Source organism: Suricata suricatta, chromosome 2 (genome assembly GCF_006229205.1).
Source record: "Suricata suricatta isolate VVHF042 chromosome 2, meerkat_22Aug2017_6uvM2_HiC, whole genome shotgun sequence".
NCBI classification, from domain to species: domain Eukaryota; kingdom Metazoa; phylum Chordata; class Mammalia; order Carnivora; family Herpestidae; genus Suricata; species Suricata suricatta.
Genome location: NC_043701.1, coordinates 59,971,921 through 59,984,903, shown reverse-complemented (window position 1 = coordinate 59,984,903; position 12,983 = coordinate 59,971,921). Strand labels below are relative to the sequence as shown.

The 12,983-nt window shown below is 40.8% G+C and overlaps 1 protein-coding gene across 18 annotated transcripts in view; it reads right to left on the bottom strand.

Annotated features, from left to right (window-relative positions):
• NRCAM (neuronal cell adhesion molecule) overlaps positions 1–12,983 on the bottom strand; it is a 282,358-nt gene that overhangs the window by 168,192 nt on the left and 101,183 nt on the right. The window lies entirely within an intron of this gene.

The following is a 12,983-nucleotide window of genomic DNA, read 5'->3' as shown; positions in this document are numbered from 1 at the left end:
CTTCAGCTTCAGGTCATGATCTCACAATTCATGAGTTCAAGCCCCATGTCAGGCTCTGAGCTTACAGCTCAGTGCCTGGAGCCTGCTTCAGATTCTGTTTCTCTCTCTCTTTCTCTCTGCCTCTACCACACCCACACTCTGTCTCTCTCTCTCTCAAAAATAAATAAACATTAAAAAATATTTAAAAAAAATTTTTTAACTAAATACAAATGGAAACATCTTTATGGATGTGTGACTCCACATTATTGTTTAAATGGCAACACTGTTATTTCAGTGCAACCAGAAGTGTATATGGTAACCTTTATAATGTTGCTATACTGGAAATTCTCTTAAAATATTTTGGCCAGTTTCACTAGATGGAAGACATGTTTATCTTCCCAAACACCAATGTATTACCAGACTGCTAGGAGGCTTCCGTTGTCTATGGAGTAAAATTACTACTCTGTTTTTCAACATTCTTTACAACCCAGTCAAGCCTGTGACTCCATGAGCCTGAGACACCCACAGGCCCTTCCATCCTCACAGGCATAGGGACCAGGCCCCCCCCACGCCAGGCCCGGCCCAGCCCTGCCCCTCTGTTGACTCGGTTTCCAAACACCACTCTTGGAATGTGCCCCTCACTCCCCTTCCTTTGTTTAAATCTCTCCCTTTGATCAACACCAAGATCAAGTCCATTGGCCACCATGACCGTTTAACTGAGAGGCACGGTCACGACCGAGGAGCCTCTCTGCCCTTGGACCTTACCTTCTAGCACTTCTCTCTCATTTACCACCGTGACTTTAGCTTTTGGAAAAGGTCATTTTCTCTTTTTCATGTCTTGACTCCTAAGCTATTTCTGTTAACTCTAACACCAACACCATGCTTAGCACAGAACAGTCCCTATTAACGTTAGACCAGCCAGTGAATGTCTGAATGTGGCTGTGTTTTCCTGCATATGCTGCTGATGTGAACTTGTCTACAATGTAAGAAAAATATTCGTTACATTCCAGTGGAACCATCTTTGCTCCTCACATGTTGATTAGCGTGAATAATTAAGGCCTGGCTGCATGCCCTTCGTTCTCTGCCGCCCCCTCCCCTCCCATCCTTCCTCACCTCCTGTCTTCCCTGTAACACTCTTTCCATCATTCCAGCATCTCCATCAAGTCACCTGCCACTAGAACTTCCCACTTCTTCAGCTATTCTGCCATGTCTCCATTTCCTTATCAGCTCCTTTATTGTATATATTCATAAAGGGACACAGTGATGAAGAACTCCAGGGCCAGCCTGTCCTGGGTTCAAACTCTGGCCCTGTCCCCTCAACTCATTCATAACCTTACACTTTTTCGCCTTTTTGAAGTTCATTTCCTCCACTTGTAAATAGCCCTACAGGTAGCAATCTACCTCACGGAGTCTTGAGGAAACAATATTGCAGTAAACACAAAGCTTTATCTTATTAAGCAAATGCTTAATAAGGGTAACTTTTAATAGTCCCTGTCTATCTCAACTGATCACTTTATAAATTCTTTTAAAATTTTGTCACTTCTCTAAATCACTTTTATTTTCATATTTGTGAGGATGTATAATATTTATATTATATTTAATAATATTTCATAATATTTTCTAAGATTTATCATTCAATCCTCTCCACCATACCGTTCCTCTCTGTATTATTTAATACTTGAAAAAGAAAATAGAAAACCTAAGTTTAATTAGTAAAAAAAATCAGTACAATGAAATAATTTAACAAAATAGAGAAACAAATACTGTTTCCCTGGATCTCCTTCCTCCAGGGCTCTCCATTAGCTTTATTCTTTCCAAGTTCACTGCATATCTTATTATTTTATATGCATTGCATGCATAATTATGTCTATATCTACATATCTACACGTAGCTATAGATGGTTCTGGATCAAAATGCGTTTGTGCCTTGACTCCTTTTATTCACAACCATATCCCAGAATATATGTTCTAGTTGGCCTTCCTAAAGCCGATGACCGTAGCCAAAGCCATCCTCTTTAAAGTAATAAAATATCCATAGAGAAATGGAAAGCTGATGAGATGTTTGCTCGTGTCTGGGAAGGAATAGGAGAGGTCTTTCCAGGACAGGCAGAGGTGATGGGGGGCACAGAACGTGGCCTGAGCAGGAAAGAGAGCTTATCAGCACTGGGCTTTGTCATCTGTGATCAGCGTGGAAGATGACAGGCATGCTCGAATCACAGTCCTGCTGAGGTGAAACATCTGGGCATGACCCGCACTGGTCAGCTGTGCCCGTGAGGGGCTCACGGACACCTGGAAAAAGACTTGCTACCAAACTGCAGCTTTTCACTGGGTTTCTTTCAATTATGCTAAAATAAAAATAACACAGTATCTAGTAAGCAAAGATAAAACAGGATGTCTCTGATATAGTTAGTATTATATAATATTAATATATTATATATAATGATAATATTAATATAAGATGAGGAATGAGAAATGAGACCAATTAGAAAATGAAGAAATTTGATTATGGAGTCAGGATTATGTAATGAAAGGTGGCGTCTATTGACTAATTTAATTTTATTTATCTTATCTATTTATTTATTTTGAGAGAGAGAGAGAGAGAGAGAGAGAGAGTCCAAGTGGGGAAGAAGGGCAGAGGGAGAAGAAGGGAGAGAATCTCAAGTAGTCTCAGTGTGGAACCCAAAGTGGCTCCATTCCACAACTGTGAGATCATGACCAGAGCCGAAATCAAGAGTCAGACGTTGTTCAACCAACCGAGCCCCCCCCTCCCCCGGTGCCCCTCTATTAATTAATCTAATCCTCACAATCACATGATGAGGTATTTCCTATCCCTGCTGTCCCTTTACTGAAGAGGATGCTGAGAGTCAACGAGGTTAAGTGACTTGGCGAATGTCACACAGCAAAGAAGTGGACTCTGTTGGCGGGCAAACCTTGTGTTGTGTATGATATGAACTCCTTCAGGCCACGGGTGTCATCGTGTCACAATCTGAATTAAACCTCACACCAACCACGTCGTTCATTGCACAACTGGCTTTATAAGGCAATAAATGCTTCTGCCACTGACATCTTTCCCTTCACAGGACAGGAGAGAGGAACAGGAGAGGGGAGGAGTTACTCTATTTGTTTCCTTCATATCATAAAGAAAACCGAAGACAAGACAGTGGTGACTTCCCCCTTTCAATCCCACACCTGGCCCGTTCAGGTCCCCTGAATCTGTTCCATCATCCTTTCTTCTGTTTTTGTTTTGTTTTGAAGTTTCCGCTGCCAAGACAGAGTGCTGGCTGGCCAGCCACCAAAGAAGGGAGAGTAATTTTGAGAATGCTCAGGAGAGCTCAGATTTAACCCTTTCGATCTCTCTTCCCCTTCCTTCGGATGCAAAAAGTGCTCAGCTACTTATCTTCCACAAAAGTCCCAGGGGATGTGGGCAGGGTTTTGTCCCCTTAGAGCTCATTCCAGAGTGGTGGGGTGCAAAATGTGCATTAGTGGCACATTTCCTCCAGCTAAAGCACGGAAATCTTAGTACTGCTATAAAAGGACTGTGCAGTGTCCTCCCATACCTCAAATTCTATTCCTGGGAGAGATCACAGCCCACACACAGGGTGATATATGACTCAACATCTCTCTTAGGGGTCCACCACCTCCCTCCCTGACTTAGCTCTCCTTCTTCCTTCTGTTTTCCACAGGCAGCAGAAGGGCTACATTCGATGGGGATCAATACCAAGAACAAAAGCATATTTTCAATGATCTACGTTGAAATCCAAACCCTCCTCCTGAAAATGCCTCTCTGTCCTCTATTTGATTCGAAATGACCTCGCAGGCAAAGGCAACCCTTAGACCCATTTTGCTGCAGTCCCTATGAATTACCTGCGGCACGTGACCCCTGCTTCATGGAAATAATCTCTCTCTAGTTCAAGGTTTTCGCTGACCTTGTTTTCCATAGTTAATTACTCATATTTAAAAGGTTGTCTGATACCACCCAACTCATCTACATAACTGAGGCAGGCAATCCAGGACGGGGACCTTAAGCTTCTTCTATCCTCCAAGTGCCCCTTCCCAGCTATCTAATCCAATTTGAGGCTTTTTGTGGTTGAGCGTCTGTCATTTGGTATGTTTGTATCCATTTGTATGTACTCAGAAGAAAGGATGCAGTGTTTACAAAAATATAATAACAAAAAGCACAGAAGGCTTAAAAAGGTGGAAACTAGAGACACTAGCTGATTTTAAACGATCTGCAGGAATTAACAGCTAAAACTATTTGTCTTTCAAATAATATTTTACATTGAGTTTTTTAGAATCCTGGGTACTGAGTGCATATATCCTGAACGTCACAAGAGTTTCCTAATTTGTCTTCTCCACAATATTGTGCGAGCCAATCATGTAGTTTTCCAGATCGTCTAAAGTTCACTAGAAGTTTAAAAATGCTCTGAAGGATTTTATATGAGAAATCCAATCTAAGTCTCTGGAGGCCCAGTACACTTACACTCCCCAACATCCTGATATGCTTTTTTTTTTTTTTTTTTTTTGAGAGAGCAAGCTGGACAGGGGCAGAGAGAAAGAGAGAAGGAGAGAGTGAATCCCAAGCAGGCTCCATGCCATCAGCACAGAGCCAGACATGGGGCTCAATCCCAAGGACCTGTGAGATCATGACCTGAGCCGAAACCAAGAGTCAGATGCTTAACCAGCTGAGCCACCCAGGCATCCCACATCCTGATACATCTTAAAAATTTTCCAGAGACCTTGAAAATTCAAGGAAAGAATTGAATGGAGGGGGCACCTGGGTGGCTCAGTCAGTTAAGCATCTGGCTCTTGGTTTTGGCTCAGGTCATGAACTTATACTTTTGTGGGTTTGAGCCCCAAATTGGGCTCTGTGCTTACAGTGCAGAGCCTGCTTGGGATTCTCTCTCTCCCCGTCTCTCTGCCCCTCCCCTGCTTGCTTGCTCTCAAAGTAAATAAATCAACTTTTTAAAAAAAAGTATTGAATGTAGAATCCTTTTTACCTAAAAAATGATCTCTTATAGCTCTTAAATAATTATAAGTAAATAATTTCAAACCATTAAATAGATTAGTTTACCTAGATAAATCATAAAATTCTTAAGAAGGGTGATTCTGGTAACTTATTAACACTAAAAATAAATAACAATAAATAAACATTTTGTTTTAGAGTGGAAAACTGCTCAACAACTCTGACGTTTCCATAATTGTCTTTTCCTTGTGATGGAAAATCGCAGAATACACTGCTCTCCTAAAGTAGAAGAGGTTCAGGCCAATTTATAGTAACATTCAAGAAACTACTCATATTTTTTAGTTCTACTGACATTCTCTTCCATAAACACCAATTCCCTAAATAATTACGGAATGACTATTAGGTGAAGGACACCATTTTGGGGGATTGTTGAGTATATCCTGGGTACCGATGAAAATTTTTATAGTAGAGGAGCCATAGAAATTATTTAGCTTACTTTCCTCATTTTATAGTTGAGAAAAACCAAAGGAGACATGGACCATCAGAAACTGGGTATGAGCAATAAGGTCTCAACCTTATTTTTAAATAAAAATGCATTTTAGAAATCAGGATATCCATTTTGCTGTCCTTAGTTACACAAAGTGAAGAAGAAAGATGAGGGAGAAGCCAAGAAGGAAAGTTCAATTTTGACTCTATCTAGAGAACAGGATGAACATCAACCTATGGAAGTCTTTTTTTTTTTTTTTTTAGTTTATTTATTTTGAGATAGAGCATGCAAGAATGTGAGGGGCAGAGAGAGCAAGAGAGCGAAAGAGAGAATATCCCAAGTAGGTTAGACATTGTCAGCACAGAGCCCGGCATTCACAAACCGTGAGTTGATGACCTGAGCAGAAAGAAGTTCAATGCTTAACCAACTGAGCCACCCGGGCATCCCTCAATCTAGAGAAGTTAATGAAACAAATTAGCAGCACCTGATGAACTGGGGATGGGGAATGTGGGCCTGATAGATTCTATGCTTTATAAAAAAGAAAAAAAATGGAATAAGGAAGGTGAATTCAAATGGAAAAACTGATCCATTTCACTGTTATAAAATGTGGACATAAAAGCAAACCGAAATGAGAATATGAGAAAGTCTGGATTCCAGGTTCAGCCTTGAACCTTCATGAGCTGTGCAATCCTGGCAAACAACTCTGCCTTCCTGGGTTATGATTTCCTCAGTTATTCAGGGAGGTGTTTGACACTAGGTAGTTATAAATCTTACATCTAGTACAAAATGCTCAGAATTCCATGGAAAGACTTTCATACCCAAATAAGGATAAACTGCCTTATTGAAGCTGTTCAAAAATGTACATCATTATGAAATACTGAATTATATGTTGGAGTTTTTATAATAGCAACCAATTAATTATTCCCCAAATCTCCTTGAATGTTGACCCATGGGCTTCCTGCTATGGACGGAATACTTTGTCCCCCCCACCCCTGCCAATTTGATATGTTGCAGTCAGAATCCTCAGTGTCATGGTATTTGGAGGTGGGACCTTAAGGATGTGATTAGGTCATGAGGGTAGACCCTTCATGAATGGCATTAGTGCCCTTATAAGACAACATACAAGAGAGGGATGCCTGGGTGGCTCTGTCAGATAAACGTCCCACTTTGGCCCAGGTCATGGTCTCATGGTTGTGGGATCCAGACCCACATCAGGCTTTGTACTGACAATGCGGAGCCTGCTTGGGGTTCTCATCTCTCCCTCTCTTTCTTTGCTCCTCCCATGCTTGCATTTTCTCTCTCTCTCAAATAAATGAACGTTAAAAAATAAAATAAGATAAAATAAAATAAAATAAGATGTAAAAAGACATACAAGAGAGATCATCTCTCTTCTGGCCATGTGAGGGAGAATACACCCGAAAGCAGCCGTCTGTAAACCATGAGGAAACTCTTCATTAGGAACCGAATCGGCTGACCCCTTGATTTGGATTTCTCAGCCTCTATAACTGTGAGAAACACATTTCTCTTGTTTATGTCACCTAGTCTGTGGCATTTTGTTCTAGCAGCCAGAGCTGACAAAGACAGTCCCAAAACCTGTGTCACACACTGGCAGCTGCCTGGTCCCATGAAGCTGAAACGGGGGGCATGTCCAGGAAGCCCAGGAGTGAAAACTGGGGAGCAGATAAAAGCAGGCAGGGCCCATGGCTATGGGTGTGAGGCATGAGGCGATGAGATCTTTTATTAGAAAGATGTCTTTGATGGCAGTGTGGAGGACAGGAAAGATTTGAGAAATTGCAAAAAGACGGGCTGTGGTTGTTCCAGGATTATGCTGGGGAGAGGCGACAACAGATGTTGAGTGTGTTTTGAGGCACAGAGTCAGCAAGACGGAGGAGTGGACGGAGTTTAGAGATATTCAACCCACTGCCTTTATTTGGTGGAGGAGGAAGCTGAGGTCCAGACAGACCGATTTACTTGTTTAAGAGTCTAAATTTAAGTCACGGCAGAACTAAAACCAAAGTTAAGTCTCCCAATCTCTAGCACTCCTTCCCCCCAAACACAGTAGACTTATTCAATTTTAAAATGTTTTTCAGGAAAAGGGGGAATTTCATCCTCTTTAGCATTAGTTTTCCTCGCTGTAAACCATAACTGTACAGAAAAAGTATTTTGTCATTGATTCGTGAATCCATTTTTCTACTCACAACAAGGTCAACTAGCTGGTGAATTCCATTAGGTTGATTTTTTTAATACACAGTTTATGGGGCGCCTGGGTGGCTCAGTTAAGCATCTGACTCTTGATTTCAGCTCAGGTCATGACCTCACAGTTCCTGAGATCAAGCCCCACGTCAGGCTCCGTGCTGAAAGCACAGAGCCTGTTTGGGCTTCTCTCTCTCTCCCTCTTTGCCCCTCCACTGCTTGCACACATGCTCTCTTTCTCAAAATAAATAAATATTTTTTAAAAAACACAGTTTACAAAACTGTAGTATAACAAAATTAAGTGGTCATTGCTCAGTCTTTCATAAAAGAAAGTCAACACTCTGTAATTGAAATTTATGGTTAAAAACTAATTACCTCAACTCCTTAATACAAAATATGCTTCCTCAATTGCATAAGAATCTTTTAAAGGAAATCTGGGTGGCTCACTTGGTTGAGCATCTGACTTTCGATTTTAGCTCAGGCTGTAATTCCAGGGTGGTGGGACTGAGCCCCACATTGGGTTCTATGCTGGGCATGGAGTTAAGGATTAAGTAGTTAGATTCTCTCTCTCTCTTTCTCCCACACCTTTTCCCTTTCCCTCCACTCATGTGCTCTCTCTCAAATTAAAAAAAATAAGAAATGTATCTTTTGGTGAAGATCTATTTATTTGAATATTGAAAAAATGTAAAAAATAATACACAAATTATGATTCTGAACACATTCTTTGTCCTACCACTTAGTCATTTGTAAACAGAGTACAGAACGTACTTGGTTTGACATCCCCTCTTACAGTGATGGTGTCTTCCTGGCTGGTTTACAGGACATTTGGGTAGGTTAAGGGATAGGAAGGCTGGAGTGGAAGTGCAGACAGGCTCGGTGACACCCAGAGCTGTGCCACCCAATCCAGCATCCACTAGCCACATGTGGCAGCTGAGCACTTGAAAGGTGGCCAGTCCACAGTGAAATGCGCTGTGTGAGCACACGTAGGGGAGGGCTCTCGCAGATCGTTTCCTATTCAATACATATTGAAATAACATTTTAGATGTACTGAGTTAAGTAAAACATTTTATAATGAGTTCACCTGTTTCCTTTCCCTTTTTTAATGTGACTGCCGGAAAATTTAAGATTAAATAGGTGGCTCATGTTCTATTTCTGCATTGGACTGTGGCTCTAGACATTTGCAACATGGTTTGAGGCAGTAAGGCATTCATAAATAACAACATAACTGCCAGATACATCGGATAAGGGGCTGGGGAGATAAATTATGTCTAGATCAGTCAAGAGTCAATCCCCAAAGCCTAAGGGGGGGAAAAAAGTCCCAATAAAGTCCTGGCTTCCATCTCAACTCCTAGAATGAAAACCATCCCCTGAGGATTTGATCCAAGAGGATCTTCTAAGGATAGACATTTCTCAACTAATTTCCAATCTTCAAACCCTGCAAGTTCATGAGTTGGAGTATTATTTTCCTAAACACAAAGGGATCCAGGATATGTCTAATGAGGGTTCCTTTAAGCCAGAAACTCTTGCTTCTCAGGATAGAGTCTCAAAGAAAGTTTTGAGACTTTCCAAAAATGTGCCAAATGCCCCAAGGCTCTGTGCACGAGGAGCTCTCCTTGGTACTGATACTTCTGCCTTTGGTTGATCTCCATCTTGGCTCTCTGCGCCTGCAAGAGCTGAACCCCTCTGCCCCCATCTTGCCTATTTACTCTGCCGAACATGCCCAAACCCATATCCCATTTATATCTCAATCATCACACTCACCATGTTCTATGAGGGTATGTTTCTTTCTTTATGCATTCATCTCTCCCAATGGAATGAGCTCCTTGCGGCTAGCAATAACGTTCTATGCCCATCTTCCTACACCAAGTACATATGTTGGTATGAAGTAGTCACTCAATAAATGAATAAATACCCAGCTAATGCTTGAAATGGTGCTGCTTTATGATCTGCCGGTATCTCCTCTGCTGGGATGCACCAAGTATAGGTTATGCTTTAAAGAAAAGATTTGAAGTGTAATTTTTTTTTTTGCAAGCAGAGATGGTGTGTGTGTGTGTGTGTGTGTGTGTGTGTAGAAGATACAGTATGAAATTCCAGAGAAGAGGAAGAGAAAGAGCAGAGTCAGCAGAGTGCAGCAACAAGATCTGCTCAGAGCATGACAACTGAAGTTGAGGGTTGTGGGGAGGGGGTGTGGGGAGGAGGACATAAGCCTTATCCAGCAAATAAGAAGATTGTTATTCTTAGGCAAGGAAAGCCTCAGAAAGATTTCATTTCAGGGACTGATAGGATAAAAGGAGTATTTTAGGGAACAGTGTGCTGTGGGAGAGAGGATCAAAGGCAAAACCAGCAATTAAGAAGCTACTGGGGTAATTAATAAGTGAGGGGGCTTGGTTTTGCAGGAAGTTTCCAGAAGTTTAGAATTGGGATGGAAAGTGGGTGAGCTATCTCATGTAAGGGATGTACTGGCAAAAGATCATTTGGGAAAGTTTTGCTATACGATGGGCCAAAAATCCCCACACACAAAAACCTAAGTATAATTTTTGTTATTCTTCAGAAACTTCACAATTGGGTGAATGACTAGTAATTCAGTGTTATTCTCTGATCTAGAGACTGGCCAAGGAGAGCACTGGCCCACCAGGTTTCAGGTTGGTTGCATTTTATTTTTATTACTGCTCTGAGCCTCAGCTCTTTCAACTTTTTGCATCATTAAGACATTATCCTTTTTATTGCTCTTTAAGTGTGTACATAATTATTGACTCTTCAATCTTGTCCTTAGTCAATGATCCAATCTATTTTTGTATCTTGTTTGCTATATATTTCATCTTTTTATTATGAATGGTTGGAGACCACTTTTGCATGAACAGTGATACTCCCTTGTATCTTAAGAACATTTCTTACAATAATACATCTATTTCTCTGCTCTAAACCAAAACAATCTGTCACCTAGATTGTTACAACAGCCTCCTAACCCACCACCTGTTTCTATTCTTGCTCACGGTGATCATTTCAAACAAAACCAGATTAGGGGCGCCAGGGTGGCTCAGTCGGTTAAGCGTCTGACTTCAGCTCAGGTCACGAATTCACGGTTTGTGAGTTCGAGCCCTGAGTCAGGCTCTGTGCTAACAGCTCAGAGCCTGGAGCCTGCTTCAGATTCTGTGTCTCCCTCTATCTCTGTCCCTCCCCTGCTCATATTCTGTTTCTCTCTCTCTCAAAAGTAAAAAAACATAAAAAAAATTAAAATCAGTGAAGGTAGAATCACTTTAAGTACATGGTTTGTCATAGTTTTGGTAGCACGTTTCTTTACATGGGGTTACATAAAATTGATCACTTGTCAGTTACTTGTTGACGGGACCCCCAACAAAATATGCTACCTGCAGAAGCTTGCACTATCGACTGACTAGATAGACAGAGCCCTCTCTACCGAGTACAGAAATGTGAATAGACTTAGGAATGGAGTACTAAGACCTCATGTTTGTTTCACTTCAGTTTGTTACAACTCAGAAGGAGAGATGAACCTGGGAGGCAGATGCTGGACTTACTAACAAGACAGGCTTAAACAATCAATAAAGATTTACAGAGATGCAACCAATTGTACTTCAAGACTGTAAAGCAGTTCTTTTTGGAAGAAGATGGAATGTAAGTTTAACAAATGAAAACATTTGTCCTTTTGTATTTCCTGTGCAAACACTGCAGCGCAATTATGTGAATTACAGCAGCCCATTAGTCATCCTTAGGGAGGCCTCCATAAGACAATGTCACATAAAGCAGAGGCAGCTGGGCCATCTCCCTGAGAGTGCCTCGGGGCCTGAGGGACACCTCTCAAAACAGAGATCAAAAGACCACTCCCTCCCTGGCTGTAGAGTCATTAGTGCTTGAGTGGCACTAATAATAAGGCCACCAATACAAGGATTATTAGTAGTATTATTTGTAAGAATGGTCTGTCCTCCAAGAGTTGGTTTCAGACTACTTTTTCTACCCAGGGCCTCAAACGCTTGCAAAGTTAGGTTGTCAAAGAGTCAAAACTGTGCATTTTGCTACACTGGAATACAAGATGTTGCATCCTATTATCAAATCCCTGGAGCTCACTGGTCCATTAAAATAATGAGAATTGTAATGTTTTCCCTGCAATATTAAGAGCATCTTAATTACTTAATCTCCAGTGAGTGGCATACATATAAATTTTATGCATAATCCAACCAAAGAGCTACTGAACAGTGTTCTAGGTTAAGGTCAAAGAGAATATTCCTTCAAAGGTGACAGTTGGTCGGCCAATACCAGAACCACTAAAAGAAAGTAAACGAGGACTGTCACTCTTGTTTCCACATATTAGGTTCCATGGAGGAAATACATTTGTCATGTGACATTTTGGGAGTTGCTATTAAAAACAACACATATAGAAATAATTCTATATTATTTTGTAAAAATTTTACTGATGATATTTTACTAGATGGATACAAAAATTAATTTATGCACAATGTTTACGCCAGTGGTAATTAATAAGATCTATGTGTTCACACACATACACCTTCTCTTAGTGACAGAGCCACCCAGGCGCCCCCATGCTTTGTTGCTTTTAATCACCAACCACAACATGAGATGGGGCTGTTAGGATCACCATTGCGTAGAGGAACACAAGGTTCTCAAATTAGTAAGTGGTGGACCTGTAAAAACCCAATAAGTATAAATACTTCACATAACTCCATTCCCAACGGTGATGTCAGATTGCCTATTTAGTGTTCCCAGGTTTCAGTTTCCGGAGGGAAAAGTATCATGTATGCGTCCTTCCCAGTATTTTATATTAATCAGAGGCTCCTTGAATCTAAATCACAGAATCATGAATTTGCAAGCGACTTTGGACAGCTTTCAAAGTCCACCTTTCAATTCTACTAGATACTGCTAAATGAAATATCCAACACTGCATAAAAATGTGTAATACATGCATCAACTGTAAAATGCATAGAAATGTATACTGCTGAAAATGTATAACTATAAAATGGGTTTCCAAAGAGTATATAACTGGTTTGACATTAGAAAAGATAGTAGGGTTGCCTGGGTGGCTCGCTCATTTGAGCGTCCAAGTCTTGATTTCAGCTCAGGTCATGAAGAGATCAAGCCCAGCACAGGGCATGGAGACTGCTTAAGATTCTCTTTCTCCCTCTCCCTCTGCCCACTCCTCTGTCCCCCCTGCTCGTGTACTCTCTCTCCGTCTAAAAATATGAATAAATAAAATAACATAATAAAACTTAGAAAGTGTAAATTGATATAATACCATATAAAAGATACCTAAGAATAAATATAACAAAACATGTGCAAAATTAAGTATAAAATTATAAAACTTCATTTAAGAATTTTTGAGAACTCTGCT